The following is a 16,552-nucleotide window of genomic DNA, read 5'->3' on the forward strand; positions in this document are numbered from 1 at the left end:
CGTTTTGAATAAAACGTTTTTTGGTATCACTACTCCTCTAATGCACAAATGGGTCAAAAATGACCCACATTCGTTTTCTATGGAACTTCAAGTATGGCTGAGTGTTTCTTTAGCACAAATCTTCATTTTTATTTTCCTTTATTACTTTATGAATAAGCTTTTGTATTTATACATCAGATTTACACATACGGTTCAGACATGACCCATATTTACTATTTCACAGCTCAGCACAGATCTAGTCTCACAACTCTGTACTGTTTTCCAATAACATTACCTTATAAAATATGTGATATCTGTAGTAAAAGATAACTGTACATAATATTAAATAGGTTTAGGTTACCTTGAGAGTGAGTACATTACCTGTTAGAAAGTTATAAGTAATTATTATTAGCTATTAGCTGTTCATATTCTATTTTAGTTATTTAAATCTACTGTACTTATTTAACTATTGTACTAGCTTAGCTAAGTACATTGGTAGGCCATTTAGCAAAAATGGTATTTTTGTGATAATGATATTCCTAGGGACAATAACATGAAGTATTTAATTTATTTAAAGAATAAACTCCTTAAACCAATAAATAGTAAAGGTTTATATAGTACAACAATTTCAAACATTCAGTAGACACATAAAACTGTAAACCATTTGTAGAGTTTATGTTACGCAGCCTGGCTCTCCTTCCACACTACCGGACTCTATTTCCCAGAATCCCCCAGATTATGACATCAATAATAACCCTTCACATTCACCCAATCATGTTACGCTCCGACGCTCTGATTCACCTGTTTACTAAATTACTTCCGGTTCATTCTTATCTAAGATTCTGTATTTAAGGCATCCGCTTGTAAGGAAACACTGCGAGGTATTGTCAACTCATGTTGCGTACTAAGCGTTTTCTGGATTACTGTTTTTGCCTTCTCGTTACGACTCTGTGTTTGGATTTTCGGTTTATGTCTTTTGTTTTGCCCTTGTTGGATTTGGTATATGGTTGGACTGTTTCCCGGTTTAGAACTTGGACTGTATCTTTGACAACATCTCTGGTCATCGGTGAGATCATTGTTTGTCTTCTGTTAGCAGAACCTGTTAACCTTTCTTATAATAAACCTGCCTGTATTTTTAACTCGGCTCGCGTCACTCCTCTCTACCTGGCGTTTCATAATACCTCGCCGAGCGTGATGGCCGAGTTTAATAACCTCCAGCAGGCAGTCGGTAATCAAGGGAGGGTTCTCGAACAGCATAGCCAGCTGTTTGAGAGCCTTGCTAACACGGTTACTGCTCTCACAACCCAGCAGTCAGAGCAGCACTCTCAGCTATCGTTCAGTTTCAGATTTTGCTTTAGAATTTCGTACTTTGGCTGCTGGTAGTGGTTGGAACGAACCCGCTTTACGGGTTATGTTTCGTAATGGGCTCAGAAGTGAAGTGTTAGCCGAATTAGCATGCAAGGATGATGGACTGCCCTTGGACGAACTTATATCATTAGCCATCAGACTTGATCAGCTAAAACAGAACGCGGTACCTGGTCGTAGAGCTGCTTTGTCTACTCCTCGTTTTTCTACACCTCGTGCTTCTGGATTTACTCCACGGGACACACTCAGAGAGGAGGAACCCATGCAAGTGGACGCTACCCGTTTATCAAAGGAGGAAAGAATGCGGAGAATTCAGGCTGGACTTTGTTTCTATTGTGGCAGAGCAGGCCATGTGTTGAGAAATTGTCAACTTTGCCCTTCCCGAGTTCAGCGTCATGTTACTTCAGGCTCGTCCTACGGTGGGCTCTCCCATGGTTACCATGGCAACCCGGACCGTCCATATGAGCCACCTGCTTCTGACTCGGGAAAGCGTGTGGAAGGGGTTCCACACGCTAAAAGGGTAAGCCGACCTAGCTCTGACATGTATTCAAGATCTTTTATTATATCAGTTATACTGTTCTGCCAGTCCTCTTCCTTTGTTTTTCCAGCCCTGATAGATTCCGGAGCCGAGGGGAACTTCATTAATGAGCAGCTGGCCAGACGACTCCAGATCCCGTTAGAATGCCTGGAGAACCCAATGAGACTGTCAGCGGTGGATGGGACCCCAGTTGGACAAGGAGCCGTATCCCACACCACCACATCAGTCAAGCTGAACGTCAGCGCATTGCACTCAGAGGAGATCAGGTTTTTTGTGATGAGGGACACAACTTATCAGATTATTTTGGGACTTCCATGGTTGAAAAAACACAATCCTCTAATTTCTTGGTTTAATTGTGAAATAATCTCATGGTCACCATACTGTCATGATCACTGCATTATTGGCCCTAAATTATTGATCCAATCTACTACTGTAGAAAGTCCTGGTTTGGAGTCACTTGCACATATTCCTACAGATTATTCAGATTTAGCTGAAGTATTTAGTAAATCACGTGCTTCTCAACTCCCACCACATCGTTCGTATGATTGTGCTATTGAGCTTACTGATAATCAGATACCACCAAAATCACGCATCTACCCGTTAACTCGGACTGAAGAGAATGCTATGGAGGAGTATGTGCAAGAGGCCTTAGCTCAGGGGTATATTCGTCCATCTACATCTCCAGTGGCTGCATCCTTCTTTTTTGTTAAGAAGAAGGACGGAGGTCTTCGTCCATGTATAGATTATCGTCAGCTCAATGCAGTTACGAAGACGTATCCATACCCACTTCCTTTAGTACCTGTAGCTCTAGAACAGTTACGTGGGGCTTCCATTTTCACAAAATTAGACCTGCGTAGTGCTTATAACTTGGTAAGGATCAGAGAGGGGGATGAGTGGAAGACTGCCTTTACTACCACTAGGGGGCACTATGAATATTTAGTTATGCCGTTTGGTCTCAAGAATGCCCCTTCCGTTTTCCAATCTTTCATTAATGATGTACTACGTGACATGTTGGGGAGATTTGTAATAGCATATATTGACGACATTTTGATCTACTCATCGGATTTACCTACTCATGTCTCCCATGTACGTGCAGTACTGAACCGACTCCTCCAAAATCAACTTTTCATCAAAGCAGAAAAATGTGAATTCCATTTGTCTACCATTTCTTTCTTAGGCTATGTAATTAGTGCAAAAGGAATTACCATGGATGATAAAAAGGTTCTGGCAGTAGTTAATTGGCCTCTTCCCAAATCGGTTAAGGATCTACAAAGATTTCTTGGTTTTGCAAATTTTTACAGAAGATTTATTCGTAATTACAGTTCAGTCGCCGCTCCGCTCACAAACCTGTTGAAACGCAATGCCAAAAAATTGGTATGGTCAAGTGAAGCATCAGATGCTTTCTGCTCTCTCAAGGAGTTGTTCACTTCAGCTCCTCTTCTAAAACATCCTGATCCCAAAGAACCCTTTATAGTTGAGGTTGATGCGTCCAGTGTAGGAGTGGGTGCAGTTCTGTCCCAGAACTTTGGCTCTCCCAGCAAGATGCACCCAGTGGCCTATTTTTCCCACAAACTCTCCCCTGCTGAACGCAATTATGGAATAGGTGATCGTGAACTTTTGGCGATTAAATTAGCTTTAGAGGAGTGGAGACACTGGCTAGAAGGAGCATTACATCCTTTTGTAGTGATAACTGATCATAGGAATTTGGAGTACTTAAGGTCTATGAAAAGCATGAACTCACGTCAGGCTCGTTGGTCAATTTTCTTCGCGCGTTTTGATTTTGTTATTACTTATCGACCTGGTTCTAGAAATACAAAGGCTGATGCACTTTCACGTATTTATGAGGATGACAGTGCAGAAAGTTCAGAACCCGCTGCTATATTAAAACCAGGTATTGTTGTAGCCCCTATTCGATGGGAGATCTCGGATGAGATTGATCAAATTAATTCCACTTCACCTCCTCCTGTACAGTGCCCTCCAGACAGGACTTTTGTACCATTGCAATGTAGAGATAGACTCATAACATGGGCCCACACCTCACTCACTTCGGGGCATCCAGGGGAGACCCGCACTTACCAATTGCTAGAGAATCGTTTCTGGTGGGAAAATATGCGGTCAGACATCCACCGCTTTGTATCTTCCTGTACTGTGTGTGCTCAGAGTAAAACTCCCCGTACTCTACCTGCTGGTAAATTAGTACCGCTGCCTGTTCCTGCTAGGCCCTGGTCTCACTTAGCTGTTGATTTTGTTACGGATCTCCCTGAATCTATGGGGCAGACAGTGATCATGACAGTCATAGACCGTTTCTCTCGCGGTGTTAGGTTCATTCCTTTCTGTAAGATGCCTACTGCCTTAGAAACTGCAGAAGAATTATTTAACCAAGTATTTCGTGTGTTCGGAATCCCAGAAGATATAGTCTCTGACCGAGGTCCTCAGTTTGTTTCCCAGGTTTGGTCTGCCTTTATGAACAGATTGGGTGTATCCGTTAGTCTATCCTCTGGTTATCACCCACAGAGCAATGGTCAATGTGAAAGAATGAACCAGGAGCTAGGGAAATTTTTAAGAATTTACTGTTCTAACAACACCCATGACTGGGCTAAATTCCTTCCTTGGGCCGAATTAGCTCAGAACTCTCTAATTAGTTCCACCACCAAGATGACACCTTTTCAATGTTTTTTAGGCTACCAACCACCCATCATGCCCTGGACAGCCGAACCCTCTGATATTCCCGCGGTTGACGATTGGATGCGTCGGAGCGAGGAGGTGTGGGAGGAGACTCATAGGCGCATTGAGGCTGTTCTACAGCGACAGAAACAGCAGGCAGATCGCCTGCGCCGCGAGACCCCCCTCTATTCTCCCGGGGATCGGGTTTGGTTATCGACCAGGGATTTCCGGCAGCCAGATATGCATAAGAAGCTCTCAGCTAAGTATATTGGTCCCTTTAAGATTATCAAGAGAATTAATGAGGTCACTTATCGTCTCGACTTACCGTCTCATTATCGTGTATGCCCTTCTTTTCATGTTTCTCTGCTAAAGCCGGTTATCCCTGGTCCATTGGATGAGACTTCGCTTGGGGCACCTCCTCCTCCTCCAGTGGCTATGGAGGGTGGTCCAGTTTATGCAGTGGAACGATTATTGGACTCCAGGCGGAGAAGGGGGACCCTGGAGTATCTTGTGGACTGGAGGGGTTACGGACCAGAGGAGAGAAGCTGGGTGCCGGCAACTGATGTTCTGGACCCTTTGATGGTGGAGGACTTTCATCGGTCTCATCCGTCCCGTCCTGCACCACGTCCCAGAGGTCGCCCTAGGAGACGGTCTCCGGTTCCACGAAGGGGTAGACGTCGTGGTTCGGACTCGGTCCATTCCCTCAGTTCCGTCCGCGGCTCCGGAAGGGGTCGTCCTAGGTCCAGGGTCTCTGTCCATCCCGTTCCCGCTTCTGGACGGCCTGTCCAGGTTGCCACTGGGGGTGGTGGGGTTGTTTCCTTGTGTCGTCCTCGTCCTTTGTTACCTTCGGACTCTTTGGAGGGGGGTACTGTTACGCAGCCTGGCTCTCCTTCCACACTACCGGACTCTATTTCCCAGAATCCCCCAGATTATGACATCAATAATAACCCTTCACATTCACCCAATCATGTTACGCTCCGACGCTCTGATTCACCTGTTTACTAAATTACTTCCGGTTCATTCTTATCTAAGATTCTGTATTTAAGGCATCCGCTTGTAAGGAAACACTGCGAGGTATTGTCAACTCATGTTGCGTACTAAGCGTTTTCTGGATTACTGTTTTTGCCTTCTCGTTACGACTCTGTGTTTGGATTTTCGGTTTATGTCTTTTGTTTTGCCCTTGTTGGATTTGGTATATGGTTGGACTGTTTCCCGGTTTAGAACTTGGACTGTATCTTTGACAACGTCTCTGGTTATCGGTGAGATTATTGTTTGTCTTCTGTTAGCAGAACCTGTTAACCTTTCTTATAATAAACCTGCCTGTATTTTTAACTCGGCTCGCGTCACTCCTCTCTACCTGGCGTTTCAGTTTATAAATAAATGACCAAGATTCTGACTTTTATACACAGATATATACAGTCATGGCCGAAAGTGTTGGCACCCCTTAATTTTTTCCAGTAAATTAAGTATTTCTCCCAGGAAATTACTGCAATTACACATGTTTTGTTATACACATGTTTATGTTGTTTGTGTGTATTAGGACAACACAAAAACAGAGGGGGGGGGGGGGGGGGGGTCAAATTTGACATAATTTTACACAAAATTAAAAAATTGGGCCAGACACAATTATTGGCACCTTTCCAAAATTGAGGGTAAATAACTTTGTTTCAAGCATGTGATGCTCATTCAAACTCACCTGTGATAAGTAACAGGTGTGGGCAATTAAAAAATCACACCTGAAACCAGATAAAAAAGAGAGAAGTTGACTCAATAAGTCATGGGTCTTCCAGCAGGACAATGACCCCAAACATACTTCAAAAAGCACCCAAAAATGGATGGAAACAAAGCGCTGGAGAGTTCTAAAGTGGCCAGCAATGAGTCTGGATCTAAATCTCATTAAATACCTGTGGAGATAACTTAAAATTGCTGTTGGGAGAAGGCACCCTTCAAATATGAGAGACTTGGAGCAGTTTGCAAAAGAAGAGTGGTTCCAAATTCCAGTTGAGAGGTGTAAGAAGCTTGTTGATGGTTATAGGAAGCGATTGATTTCAGATATTTTTCCCAAAGGTTATGCAAACAAATATTAAATTGAGGGTGCCAATAATTTTTTCCAAGCTTTGTGTAAAATTATGTCAAATTTGCCTTTTTTCCCCTCTGTTTTTTGTGTTGTTCTAATACACACAAACAACATAAACATGTATATAAAAAAACGTGTAATTTCAATAATTTTCTGGGAGAAACACTTCATTTGCTGGAAAGAATTCAGGGCTGCCAACACTTTCGGCCATGACTATAACAATAATAATAATAATAATAATAATAATAATAATAATAATAATAATAATAATAATAAATAAAATGCTTTGAAAGAAAAAGGAATACCCTGTATCACAATTTAGATTTTTTAAGTTATCTACTTTTCTAAATAAAAGCACCAATGTAATTATCTAAGTACAGTACTTATAACTAAAAGTTATGCAGTAGATTTAGTTAACTAATACAGAGTACTCAACAGCTAGGTAATAATAATTGCTGGTAACATTATATTTACAATGCTTCAATTAAACCCTGCCTATGGTGTCTGCATTTGGGTCTACCCACTTAACCACCCTGTAAACTACCCTGTGTGTGTGTGTGTGTGTGTGTGTGTCACAATAAGAAACATGCTGCAAATACTAAATAAGTATTAAATGTCATCAGAAATTTTCTAAAGTTATGTTAAAATAATTAAAAGCAGCACTGAGTTGTGAGACAAGAGCTGTGCTGAGCAGTGCTGAGCTGTGAAATAGAAAATTTGGATTGTGTCTGACCTCTGTGTGTAAAACTGATGTTAAAACAGAAAAGCGTCTTCATAAAGTAATGTTTTTAAAATTAGTGCTAAAGAAAACCTCAGCCAGACATGACTCATAACAGAAAATGAATGTGGCTCCTTATTGACCCATGTTGTGCATTATTGCGGTAGTGATAAAAAAAATAGGTATTTTGTTCAAAAAACGAAAAAAATATATAAAATAAGGATGCACTATGATTATAAACAAGTTAATTGAGAAATACAGGGGTTGGACAATGAAACACCTGTCATTTTAGTGTTGGAGGTTTCATGACTAAATTGGAGCAGCCTGGTGTTCAATCTTCATTAATTGCACCAGTAAGAGCAGAGTGTGAAGGTTCAATTATCAGAGTAAGAGCACAGTTTTACTCTAAATATTGCAATGCAAACAACATTATGTGTGACATACCAGAGTTCTAAAGAGGACAAATTGTTAAATTGGGTTTTGTCCCAATTTGGGTAATGTCAGCATACCACCAAGAAGCACCAACCACATCCAACAGGATTAACTGTGCATACTGTAAGAGGAAGCTGTCCGTCACCACAATAAATTATTGTGCTCTACAACCAGGTGTTTCAGCTTCATTGTCCAACCCCTGTACATTGGATACTGGATACTAAGATATATCATAGAAAAATAACACTAATCCATACATTAAGTTCCATAGAAAACAATGGGTCATTTTTGACCCATGTTGTCCATTAGAGTGGGTGTGCATATGTTGCGCATCAAAGGGTAAATAAGAAAAAAAAACACTCTTGCTTCAACTTGACTGTGACATGCAAAAAACTCGCAGATTTCTCTTGTCCACAATTTCTGACAGGAGAGTTTTCATATCCTGTGCATCATTGCAAATAAATGTGAAAGGATATATAATTTCCTCTTTTTTGTCAGGATCTGTCTCAATGCTGAGGGAATTCAACTGCTCCAGTGCAGATTCAGCTTCTTCCTTTTCCATTGTAAGAAACTGTGGTGCAATAACAGCAGAATTGAACAGCTTTGCGTGGTCTTTCACCCATTTGTGGACTTTTGGCATGTCATGGATGATTTTGTTTTCCTGTAAAAAAAAAATGGAAGTATTCTATGCATTTGCATTTAAAAAACAATTAAACTACTTTGTAAACTTTGTACAGTTGTGTTGTTTCTGTGTGCATTATAATATCATTATATTTAAATAAATAAAAACACCAAATAAGTTTTTAATATTAGTATAAGAAAAGCTCTGCTATTACAATTAAATGTCTCTATACAAAAAATTTAAAGATTTTAGTGTTACCATGTTTCCAAGGTGTTCCAGTTCAGACTTCTCTCCAGGTCCAGTCTATAGGAAAATGTAAAAATAATAATCATATACTATTATTTGATACACATTCACCATTTCTATTCAGATCATGGCTGACATTATAATTTATTATTAATTTATTAATAATGATTAAATGTTTTTTTTTTATTTTAATACAATTTTTAAACTTATCTTTACCTTTAATATTTATCAACCAAATTGCAAATATTAAACTTAATAATGCTATGAAGATATTCTAAAAAAATACGTTTTTATTTTCTTATTTCTTACCATTGTATCTGTGTTTTCGTTTGTATCCTCTGTAATGTCCTGTACCCAAGAGAAAAACAACGCCATTACAATAATACTTGGCAAAATGACCTTATCATTCCCAAACTGCAGTTTATCGTATGTAAAATTAGATAGAGCTCATGTTACATTCATTAACATTTAATTACACCATATTGGCAAAACGAACGAATGTCAGTCTTATTATACATCAGTGCCTTTTAATTTATTTTTAATAAACAAATACCTTCATTAGCACAATATGCCCTACAGAGCTGTGTTGAGAGAAGACTGTCTTAAAGACTTCAGGTGTAGCAAGTCTGTCTCCACAGCTGGGGTTCTTCATTTCCTCAATGCCATCATAGAAGTGCCAGTCAGATTCAGTGCTGAGCCGATGAAAGCACACAAAATGATTTGCGTCCATCAAATGGTAGGTAACTGCTGCAGTTTCATAGCTGTTAATTAAATAATAAAATAAATCAAATGTAATTTTCTTACGCTGTGTTGCTTCGTTTCATAGACAAGATTTCCATTTGGGGAATGCTTTAAATAGTACAAGGCATATTCATCGGTATAAGGCATATTCCGCCAAATAGGTGCCATTTCTGTAAATGTAAATCCTGTATATTCTGTAAAAATATTATTTTCATTATATATATATATATCAATGCTCTGTCCTGTTACCTTAATTAATTCTTACATATTATTGTTTTTTTTTTTTAATACTCAAAACATAAAAAGTAGGAGTACCAGTAACAGGAATAAGTGCCAGTAACACTTTAATAAATCGCATGATAGTAAATGTCAATGATCAATTTCAGGCATGGGCCTTCTTGATATAATAAAAATGACTTTGCATCGTTTAGAAATATACAAAGTGCATGCATATATAGTGATTTATTTTGCAAAAAAAATGTAAGGAATTAGTGGAATTGCATTTAAACATGCTTTTTAAATTTCACAAGATTTTGTGACAGGAATTTAAAAAATTTAACCATCCATGGGTTTAAAACCTTGTAAAATATTAAGTAAAGCTGTGAGAGATTGACTAATACATATTTTCAGTAGTTCAATATGTGTTTTTTTTTTCAAGAGTTTCAACAAGCAAATGGCACTAATTCAGTGGAGTTGACCATAAATATTCTTATAGGTTGCCCGAACATAATTACCTTTGTCCAAGAATCTGCAGGGTTAATGGCAAAGCTGTTGGCTGCATTTTTGGCTCATTTGTGCTCTGCACTGTTGAGTCAATGGCTACCATGATGAATGCTGGTGTACCATTCACAAATTGTTGCGGTGAGGATGTTCTGGTCCCCTTGCAGATCTTAGCTTTGCTGCTAACAAATTGTATTAGTGTTAGGGTTTATATAAACTTACAATTTCAATTGTAATGTATACACGTTAGATAATTCTACATATGTAGTTTTCATACATAATAATTTCTTAGTTTCTTGTTATTTGTCTGTGCATAAACAGCTACTAAAAGGCGTTACCTCTTTCTCTGACATGACATTGACCTGGGACACGACCAATCATCTAGTCTGTGCTGCAGTTCTGAAAGGTCTTCACACCTGTTGATAATTTCATTATTGTCAATATAAAGTGTCACTATATTTGTGTAACAAAAAAGTATCTTTAACAAAAAAAAGCCAAATGTACTCACCACACATCTACAGTCCTGTCAGTTTTTGTGAGAGAAAGGAGTGGACAGTCGTTTGCATCACATTTTAAAATCCACTCAGTCTTCTGCACATAATCGAGACGACTGACAATGAAGTCATTCTCAGTGCCAAAAGTGTCCCATACAGATTTTCCTTTCAAACGTGGAAAGTTTTTCAGCCATGCCAATTTCCCCTGGAACCATTCTTTAGCCGAAAATAGTCGATGAACCTCTAGTAAAGTCTTGAGCCAGTGATCCTTTGATTGTGCCAGTTCAATCTCATTTAGAATGGACACTCTTTTTTTCATGATCAAGTGAAGTATGTACAGAAGGTTGTCTATTGTACATGTATTGACCATTTTTATTGCCTGACGTTCAAGGTTGCCATGTCCTGACCATGGAGGGGAGCTGTAGCTGGTAGTTGGGCTGGATGAGCAGGCCTTTGGTGGATTGTAGTATTTAGATTTTTTTTTTTTGTCTTTCTCTTGCGCCATTTTTCTTCTACACTTCCTGGTGCACTTAGAAGACTCTCATTTGGTTCCTTTTTCATACCCCGAATTTTGGTCAGGATAACACCACGCATTCGGCCAGAAACAAACTCGTGCATAACTTGCAGGAAGTCACCAGGTCGTCTGTGAAGTCGATTATGAAGGACAATTCTTTTTGTGGTACGGAACCAGTTTTCAGCTTGAGTATTGGTGTCTCTTGTCTGGCCTAAATGCTTGAGCATGACACCTGTCCAGAGTGGCAGGATTGCCATGTAGGGTTTCAGAATGTCCACTACAGCTGGACACCAATGAGGATTTGATGGAGCACCTGAAACACATTGCTCTTTACTTTCCTTTGTTTCAAAGAAAACATACTCGAACATCTTTGAAAATGGAGACTGTTGAGCAATTGTTTTGGAGGATGGGTTTGCCAAGGTGTTTCCGTCTTCCAACTTTTTGGTTGTCTTCAGTGCAGACTCCACATTGACAGGGACAGCTTGTGACTTGATCATGTTCTGAAGGTCTTTAAGGCTCTCCTGACAGAAGCTTTCCTCTTTTGTGCAGAAAACATCACAAATGTATGTCATCAATGTATGTACCTCTTCTAATGTTGTTGAGTTCTGTAGCAGAGCAAATGAGTACAGGAACAAGTTTTTGGTTGACTTTGAGCACTTCACTTTTGCTACTTTAGTGCACATGAGTTTTATTATGTGTGCAGAACATATGTGAAGAACTGTGAAACTGCAGTCCTGACCTTCACAGACACTTTCGCATCGTCTAGAATGCTGCACTGACAGAAAGCTTGAATTGATGCATGGATCAATTCAAGCTTTCCCAGCTGTAATCTGTCTCAATTTTTTGGGGTTGCAGGTGAGACTTAAAGATGTAATAAAAATCTCTGACAAAGCAAGATAGCCAGTGGTGTATTGTTGGCGTACTTTGGTCTGATGACAGCATTTCTGCTACTGCAACTGTAGTTCTGGTAGTCGATGTCGTTGGGGTACACAAAGCATAATACAGAATATTGCTGTTGCAGTATTTTGGCTTTGAAACTACTGTACCAGTGGCATCAAGGTAAAGGAAGAGCTTCTTGTTTTTTTGAAGGTTCTTGACAAGCTGAAGTTGAGAAATCAAATACATATGTGTGATGAATGGTGACATTGATGCACACTGTATGTAATGATGTTTGAGGGGTGTGGGTGGTTCCTTCTCATCTTGATTTTGTTGAATTCTCAGACATTCCAGGTAGGGATTACAGTCCAGTCTGTTGTCCAGGTTTTTCTCACTGGATATTTTTTGAATCACTGTCAGTGAAGGCACATCAGTAAGGTTGCCACTAGCAAGCTTTTCCTCTGATGCTGCTGCCAGTTTCTTGGTGTGTAAATGCATGGGTGAAAATTCTCCCAACTCCTGTTTAAGTTTTTGTCTCAGAGGCTTTCTCACATGTCTGCTGAATGTAGTACCTTGTGAATGGTCTATCTGGCCAGACACTTGCACAGTAACCTCAACATCTTCGTTTCCTGCTTGGTGCTTCACAAATAGACATCTTATACAAAGCACAACAGGGAAATTTACATTTGGCTTTTCCATGCCAAAAAGGGGAAGACGTTTTTCTGGACATCATCGACTTGACTCGATTATATGTAAAAGACAGCACACAGTTACTGACCTGGCTAATTTTAGAGGACATAATATCTGTCCATCCATCTCCAAGGACACTGTACCCTCTTTTCATGTTTGGCTTTATTTTGCTCCATTCTTCTTTTGATATGGTTACTGTAAATTCAGATGGGCACTCTGGAGATTCTGAAGATACATGCAACATTTCATCTCTTTCTTTTTTTTCTTCTTCATCCAACTCAGTATCTGAAACTGTTATATTGAAAGACAGTTGTTTCCTTGGCAATGGATTCTCTCTTCTTTCTTGATGGTACATTTGGGACAGAACCATGGGGAAATGCATTCGAGGTCCACTATACTTTTGAAACCAACACACCAGGGGTGAAACCAGTCCTTGCATTTACTGCATTGTGCATATGGCTCAGATGGGTTGTTTGGCTGTCTGCACAAACAAAATAGCTCCTCTTCAGATTGTGGTGATTGAGGGCTACAATGCACATTCTAAACAGAGAAAAAAGTAAACTAATATATATTATAACCTCTAAACAACATGTCAAACTTACAGAACTGTGTAAAATGGCCAAAACAATGTTTAAGTTTTACTAATATGCTGTTTGTAATATGTGTAAACCAACATACCTCTTCTAGTATCACTGGTAGCCCCAGGGACTGAACAAAACAAAATCAACATTAGTTTAGGCAAAATATATATGTTTTAAACTGATTGCACTGTGCCACTGATAATAATAGTGTGTTGTTTACAAATAAGAGTTTCTAAATGTAAACATTAATATATACATTGGACTAAAAAGTATCCTGATCATTCATACTGTTATTGTTCAGTAAAAGCTTTAGACAAACTGATATGTATTATTATTACTACATTTGTATTACTACATGTTATTACAGATGAAAGTATATATTTTAAATGTATTTTATTATTATTATTATTATTATTATTATTATTATTATTATTATTAAAATCTTACATTTGTCATTACTGGATCTAGAGTACACAGCTTCATCCACAGTTAATATAAAAGTGCATCATCTACCATTACAAAGAGACCAAACTTGTGATGTTTTTGCGGAGGTCCAAGGATCTAGACAAAGAGCTGGAGTTCTTGAACATTGGAGGTCTCCGTGGATCAACACAAAATCAGCAAAAAAATAGTTTTTTAATTTGAATAAAGTAACCATCACACTGTTAAAATTTCTTGATGAGTAGACGAATGGCCGCTACAGTGGTTAGGTAGTGGATTTCAGTCCCATGTGTAGCATGTATTGAAGAGACATGAATACCAATATGTATAGATGCTGTGTTCTCACAATTCTAAAGTAAAAGAGTGTATTCTCATATTGTGCTGAAGTAGTATGTTTTGGTTGGTTGATACTAGTAAAAAAGCGAGGATTTTCTATTGTAGTATCTTGTCACATTACTGGTTTATCTGTAGGTCTCTGTGCTTGGCCGTTGAGGCATGGACCATGAACATAGTGTTATGCTGTGCTTCTGGATCCTTGTTGAGCCAGTATCAGATTGTTGTTTATTGGCTGAATAATAATACATCCTGGCTAAGCCCTATATGTAACTTTAGTTCTTAGATACAGGATTTAACATTTAACCTCCTGTATTATGTCACTAGCAACACCTTAACAACCCTTTCAGGAACCACATAACACCAAAGCAACTACCTGTTACCTAGTTAGCAGGTCCTCAGTTGGCAGCAGCCATCTAATAACACCCTAGCAACTATGTAAAATACCACAGTAACTGTCTGACAGTGCATTTACAACTGTTCTTGATTCATACAAGATATATAAGCACTATAATATTTAGGGAATGCACTAGGGCTGGGTATAAACACGATTTTTCAAAATTTGATTGACTTTTTCTGAATCGATTCAATATTGAGTCAATAAAGAATATTTTAGTTAGAAGTTTTGGTTTGGTGAAGTTTGGTTGAACATGTTGGATATTCATTTTAGTCAGATAATAAGTACATTTTCAGTGCTACACGGCTGCTATTTTTTTATAAAATCATCTATCATTTCTCACAATCATTTGTAAAATAGTTTTAACAGCTCAATGCAAATGTTAAAAATGTGTGAACACAATAATATTGCAAAAGATCCTACCTCTGATGTTTCTGTAAATATCTTCTGAATACAGCGCCTGTTGTTTAATCTATTAGGAACATGCAGAAATATACATAGCTGTCCCCAGAATCCAGATTCAGGCCAGTAAGGATCATGGATGTTGGCTCCATCTGACTGCAGCTGTGATATCCCCTTCTGGATTGACTCTAAAGTCAAGTCTAACAACCTACACTGTTGAAAGTGAGAAAAAAAGTCACATTTGTTGTAACAAACATTAGATAATAAATAGCACTATCAATTCCTTTGTTGCATAAACTTATTTTATTTTAATAATTAATATTTTAATGCAACTTACCTTTCCAAAGACTTTGAACCTGTAATGGAACATATGTAATTTTTAAAGGGACATAGGAAATATACTGACATGCCAACAGTTATATCAGGGACAGCATTATTGATCACAAAAAGTTTATTCAGGGGTACTTCCCTTCCTGTACATGTTTTGAGGTGTATAACCTCACCTGTAGAATGGTGTAAGTGTAGTTGAACACATATTATCAGAGTTCAAGCGAGACATAAAAGCGGGTGCAGATGGAAGGGATATTTCTTTTTAGAAGTTGTGTAGGTTATTAACATTACTCCATCCACAGTGTGACGTGTAGCGGAAATATATATCATATATGGCTAATATTATCATCCACAGTGAACAGTGCAGTGAGTGGTAATGATTGTGACCAGCAGTGTCTGGCTAGATCTGTCCATGTGAAGAGATAAGCAATTTTGGCTCAAGAACCCACACACACATCTGAGAGGTCAGTGCAGCACTCTTTACCTTCCATAAGACATGACAAAAGTCATGGTACATAACTCTGGTTTCCTTTTTGATGTGTCAGTGTATAAAATTGTGAATTTTGTGTAGTTGTTATTTAATAAATCCAACATAACACATAGAAAGGGTTTCCCACCGTTTGGTCTTTGCATTTAGATTTTTTTATTTTTTTTTTGGCTTTCCATCAAATATAATTTAAAAAAAGGTCAGTACAGAATTACAGTGTCTTCTTAAATTTACTTGAAATGTGTTCAGGCCATCTTCTTAGAGTTCTTTACAGTACAGTTTTACGAAACTTTCATAAGCAATAAATAAAATGGAGCAGTAGTTCTCAAACTTTTTAGGCCAATGACCAATGACCAAACTAAAACCTCGAAGTACCACCTACAAGCCATTTTACAGAAACACGTGTAGTTACCACACCCATAGTTATTTATATACAGTAAGATAGTCGTGTAATCCACAAATATACATTTCGTCATATCCTTAGCCAATTGTTCTTCACCTGTTGTGTGAAGCTTGCTCGCATAATTAGTTAAGTTATCTGATTAGTTATTGTTTCTGGTTAATACAGTATTCTTACTGAGACTGTCAGAAGGATTTAGACAAAGGAAAATAAACAACATGGGCTACAGTGCTTTTACCTTATTTATCTATTAACTGTTGTGCAGAAACTGTAGTGAACTGTCGGTGACTGTTTGATTGATGTAGGTTATCATGTCTTGAAATGTTTTACTGTAGGACCAATGAATCTGATGTTAATAATGATAAAACTGTAGTTCTGAGAGTAAAGGAGAGTGTACCTTACATTCAGGTTCTAACTAATGTAATGTTAAGAAAATTACAGGTGGAAACTTCATAGATTTCAGTTCTTAATATTTCAGTGCAAGCAGATGTTTTGTCTCAAATAG

The 16,552-nt window shown here is 38.4% G+C and overlaps 2 protein-coding genes and 1 long non-coding RNA gene across 4 annotated transcripts in view; 1 reads left to right on the forward strand and 2 right to left on the reverse strand.

Annotated features, from left to right (window-relative positions):
* The window catches only part of LOC125801167 (zinc finger protein 484-like), a 634,928-nt gene that overhangs the window by 274,131 nt on the left and 344,245 nt on the right, over window positions 1-16,552 (forward strand). The window lies entirely within an intron of this gene.
* Window positions 1-16,552, reverse strand: part of LOC111188977 (NACHT, LRR and PYD domains-containing protein 12) — a 900,554-nt gene that overhangs the window by 67,168 nt on the left and 816,834 nt on the right. The window lies entirely within an intron of this gene.
* Window positions 9,233-11,881, reverse strand: LOC125801603 (uncharacterized). The gene is made up of 3 exons (XR_007438808.1): window positions 10,611-11,881; window positions 10,117-10,518; window positions 9,233-9,402 (listed from the first exon to the last, which is right to left on the reverse strand). It is a non-coding gene; the product is annotated as an uncharacterized LOC125801603 (long non-coding RNA).

This window comes from Astyanax mexicanus, chromosome 4 (genome assembly GCF_023375975.1).
Source record: "Astyanax mexicanus isolate ESR-SI-001 chromosome 4, AstMex3_surface, whole genome shotgun sequence".
Taxonomy (NCBI): Eukaryota; Metazoa; Chordata; class Actinopteri; order Characiformes; family Acestrorhamphidae; genus Astyanax; species Astyanax mexicanus.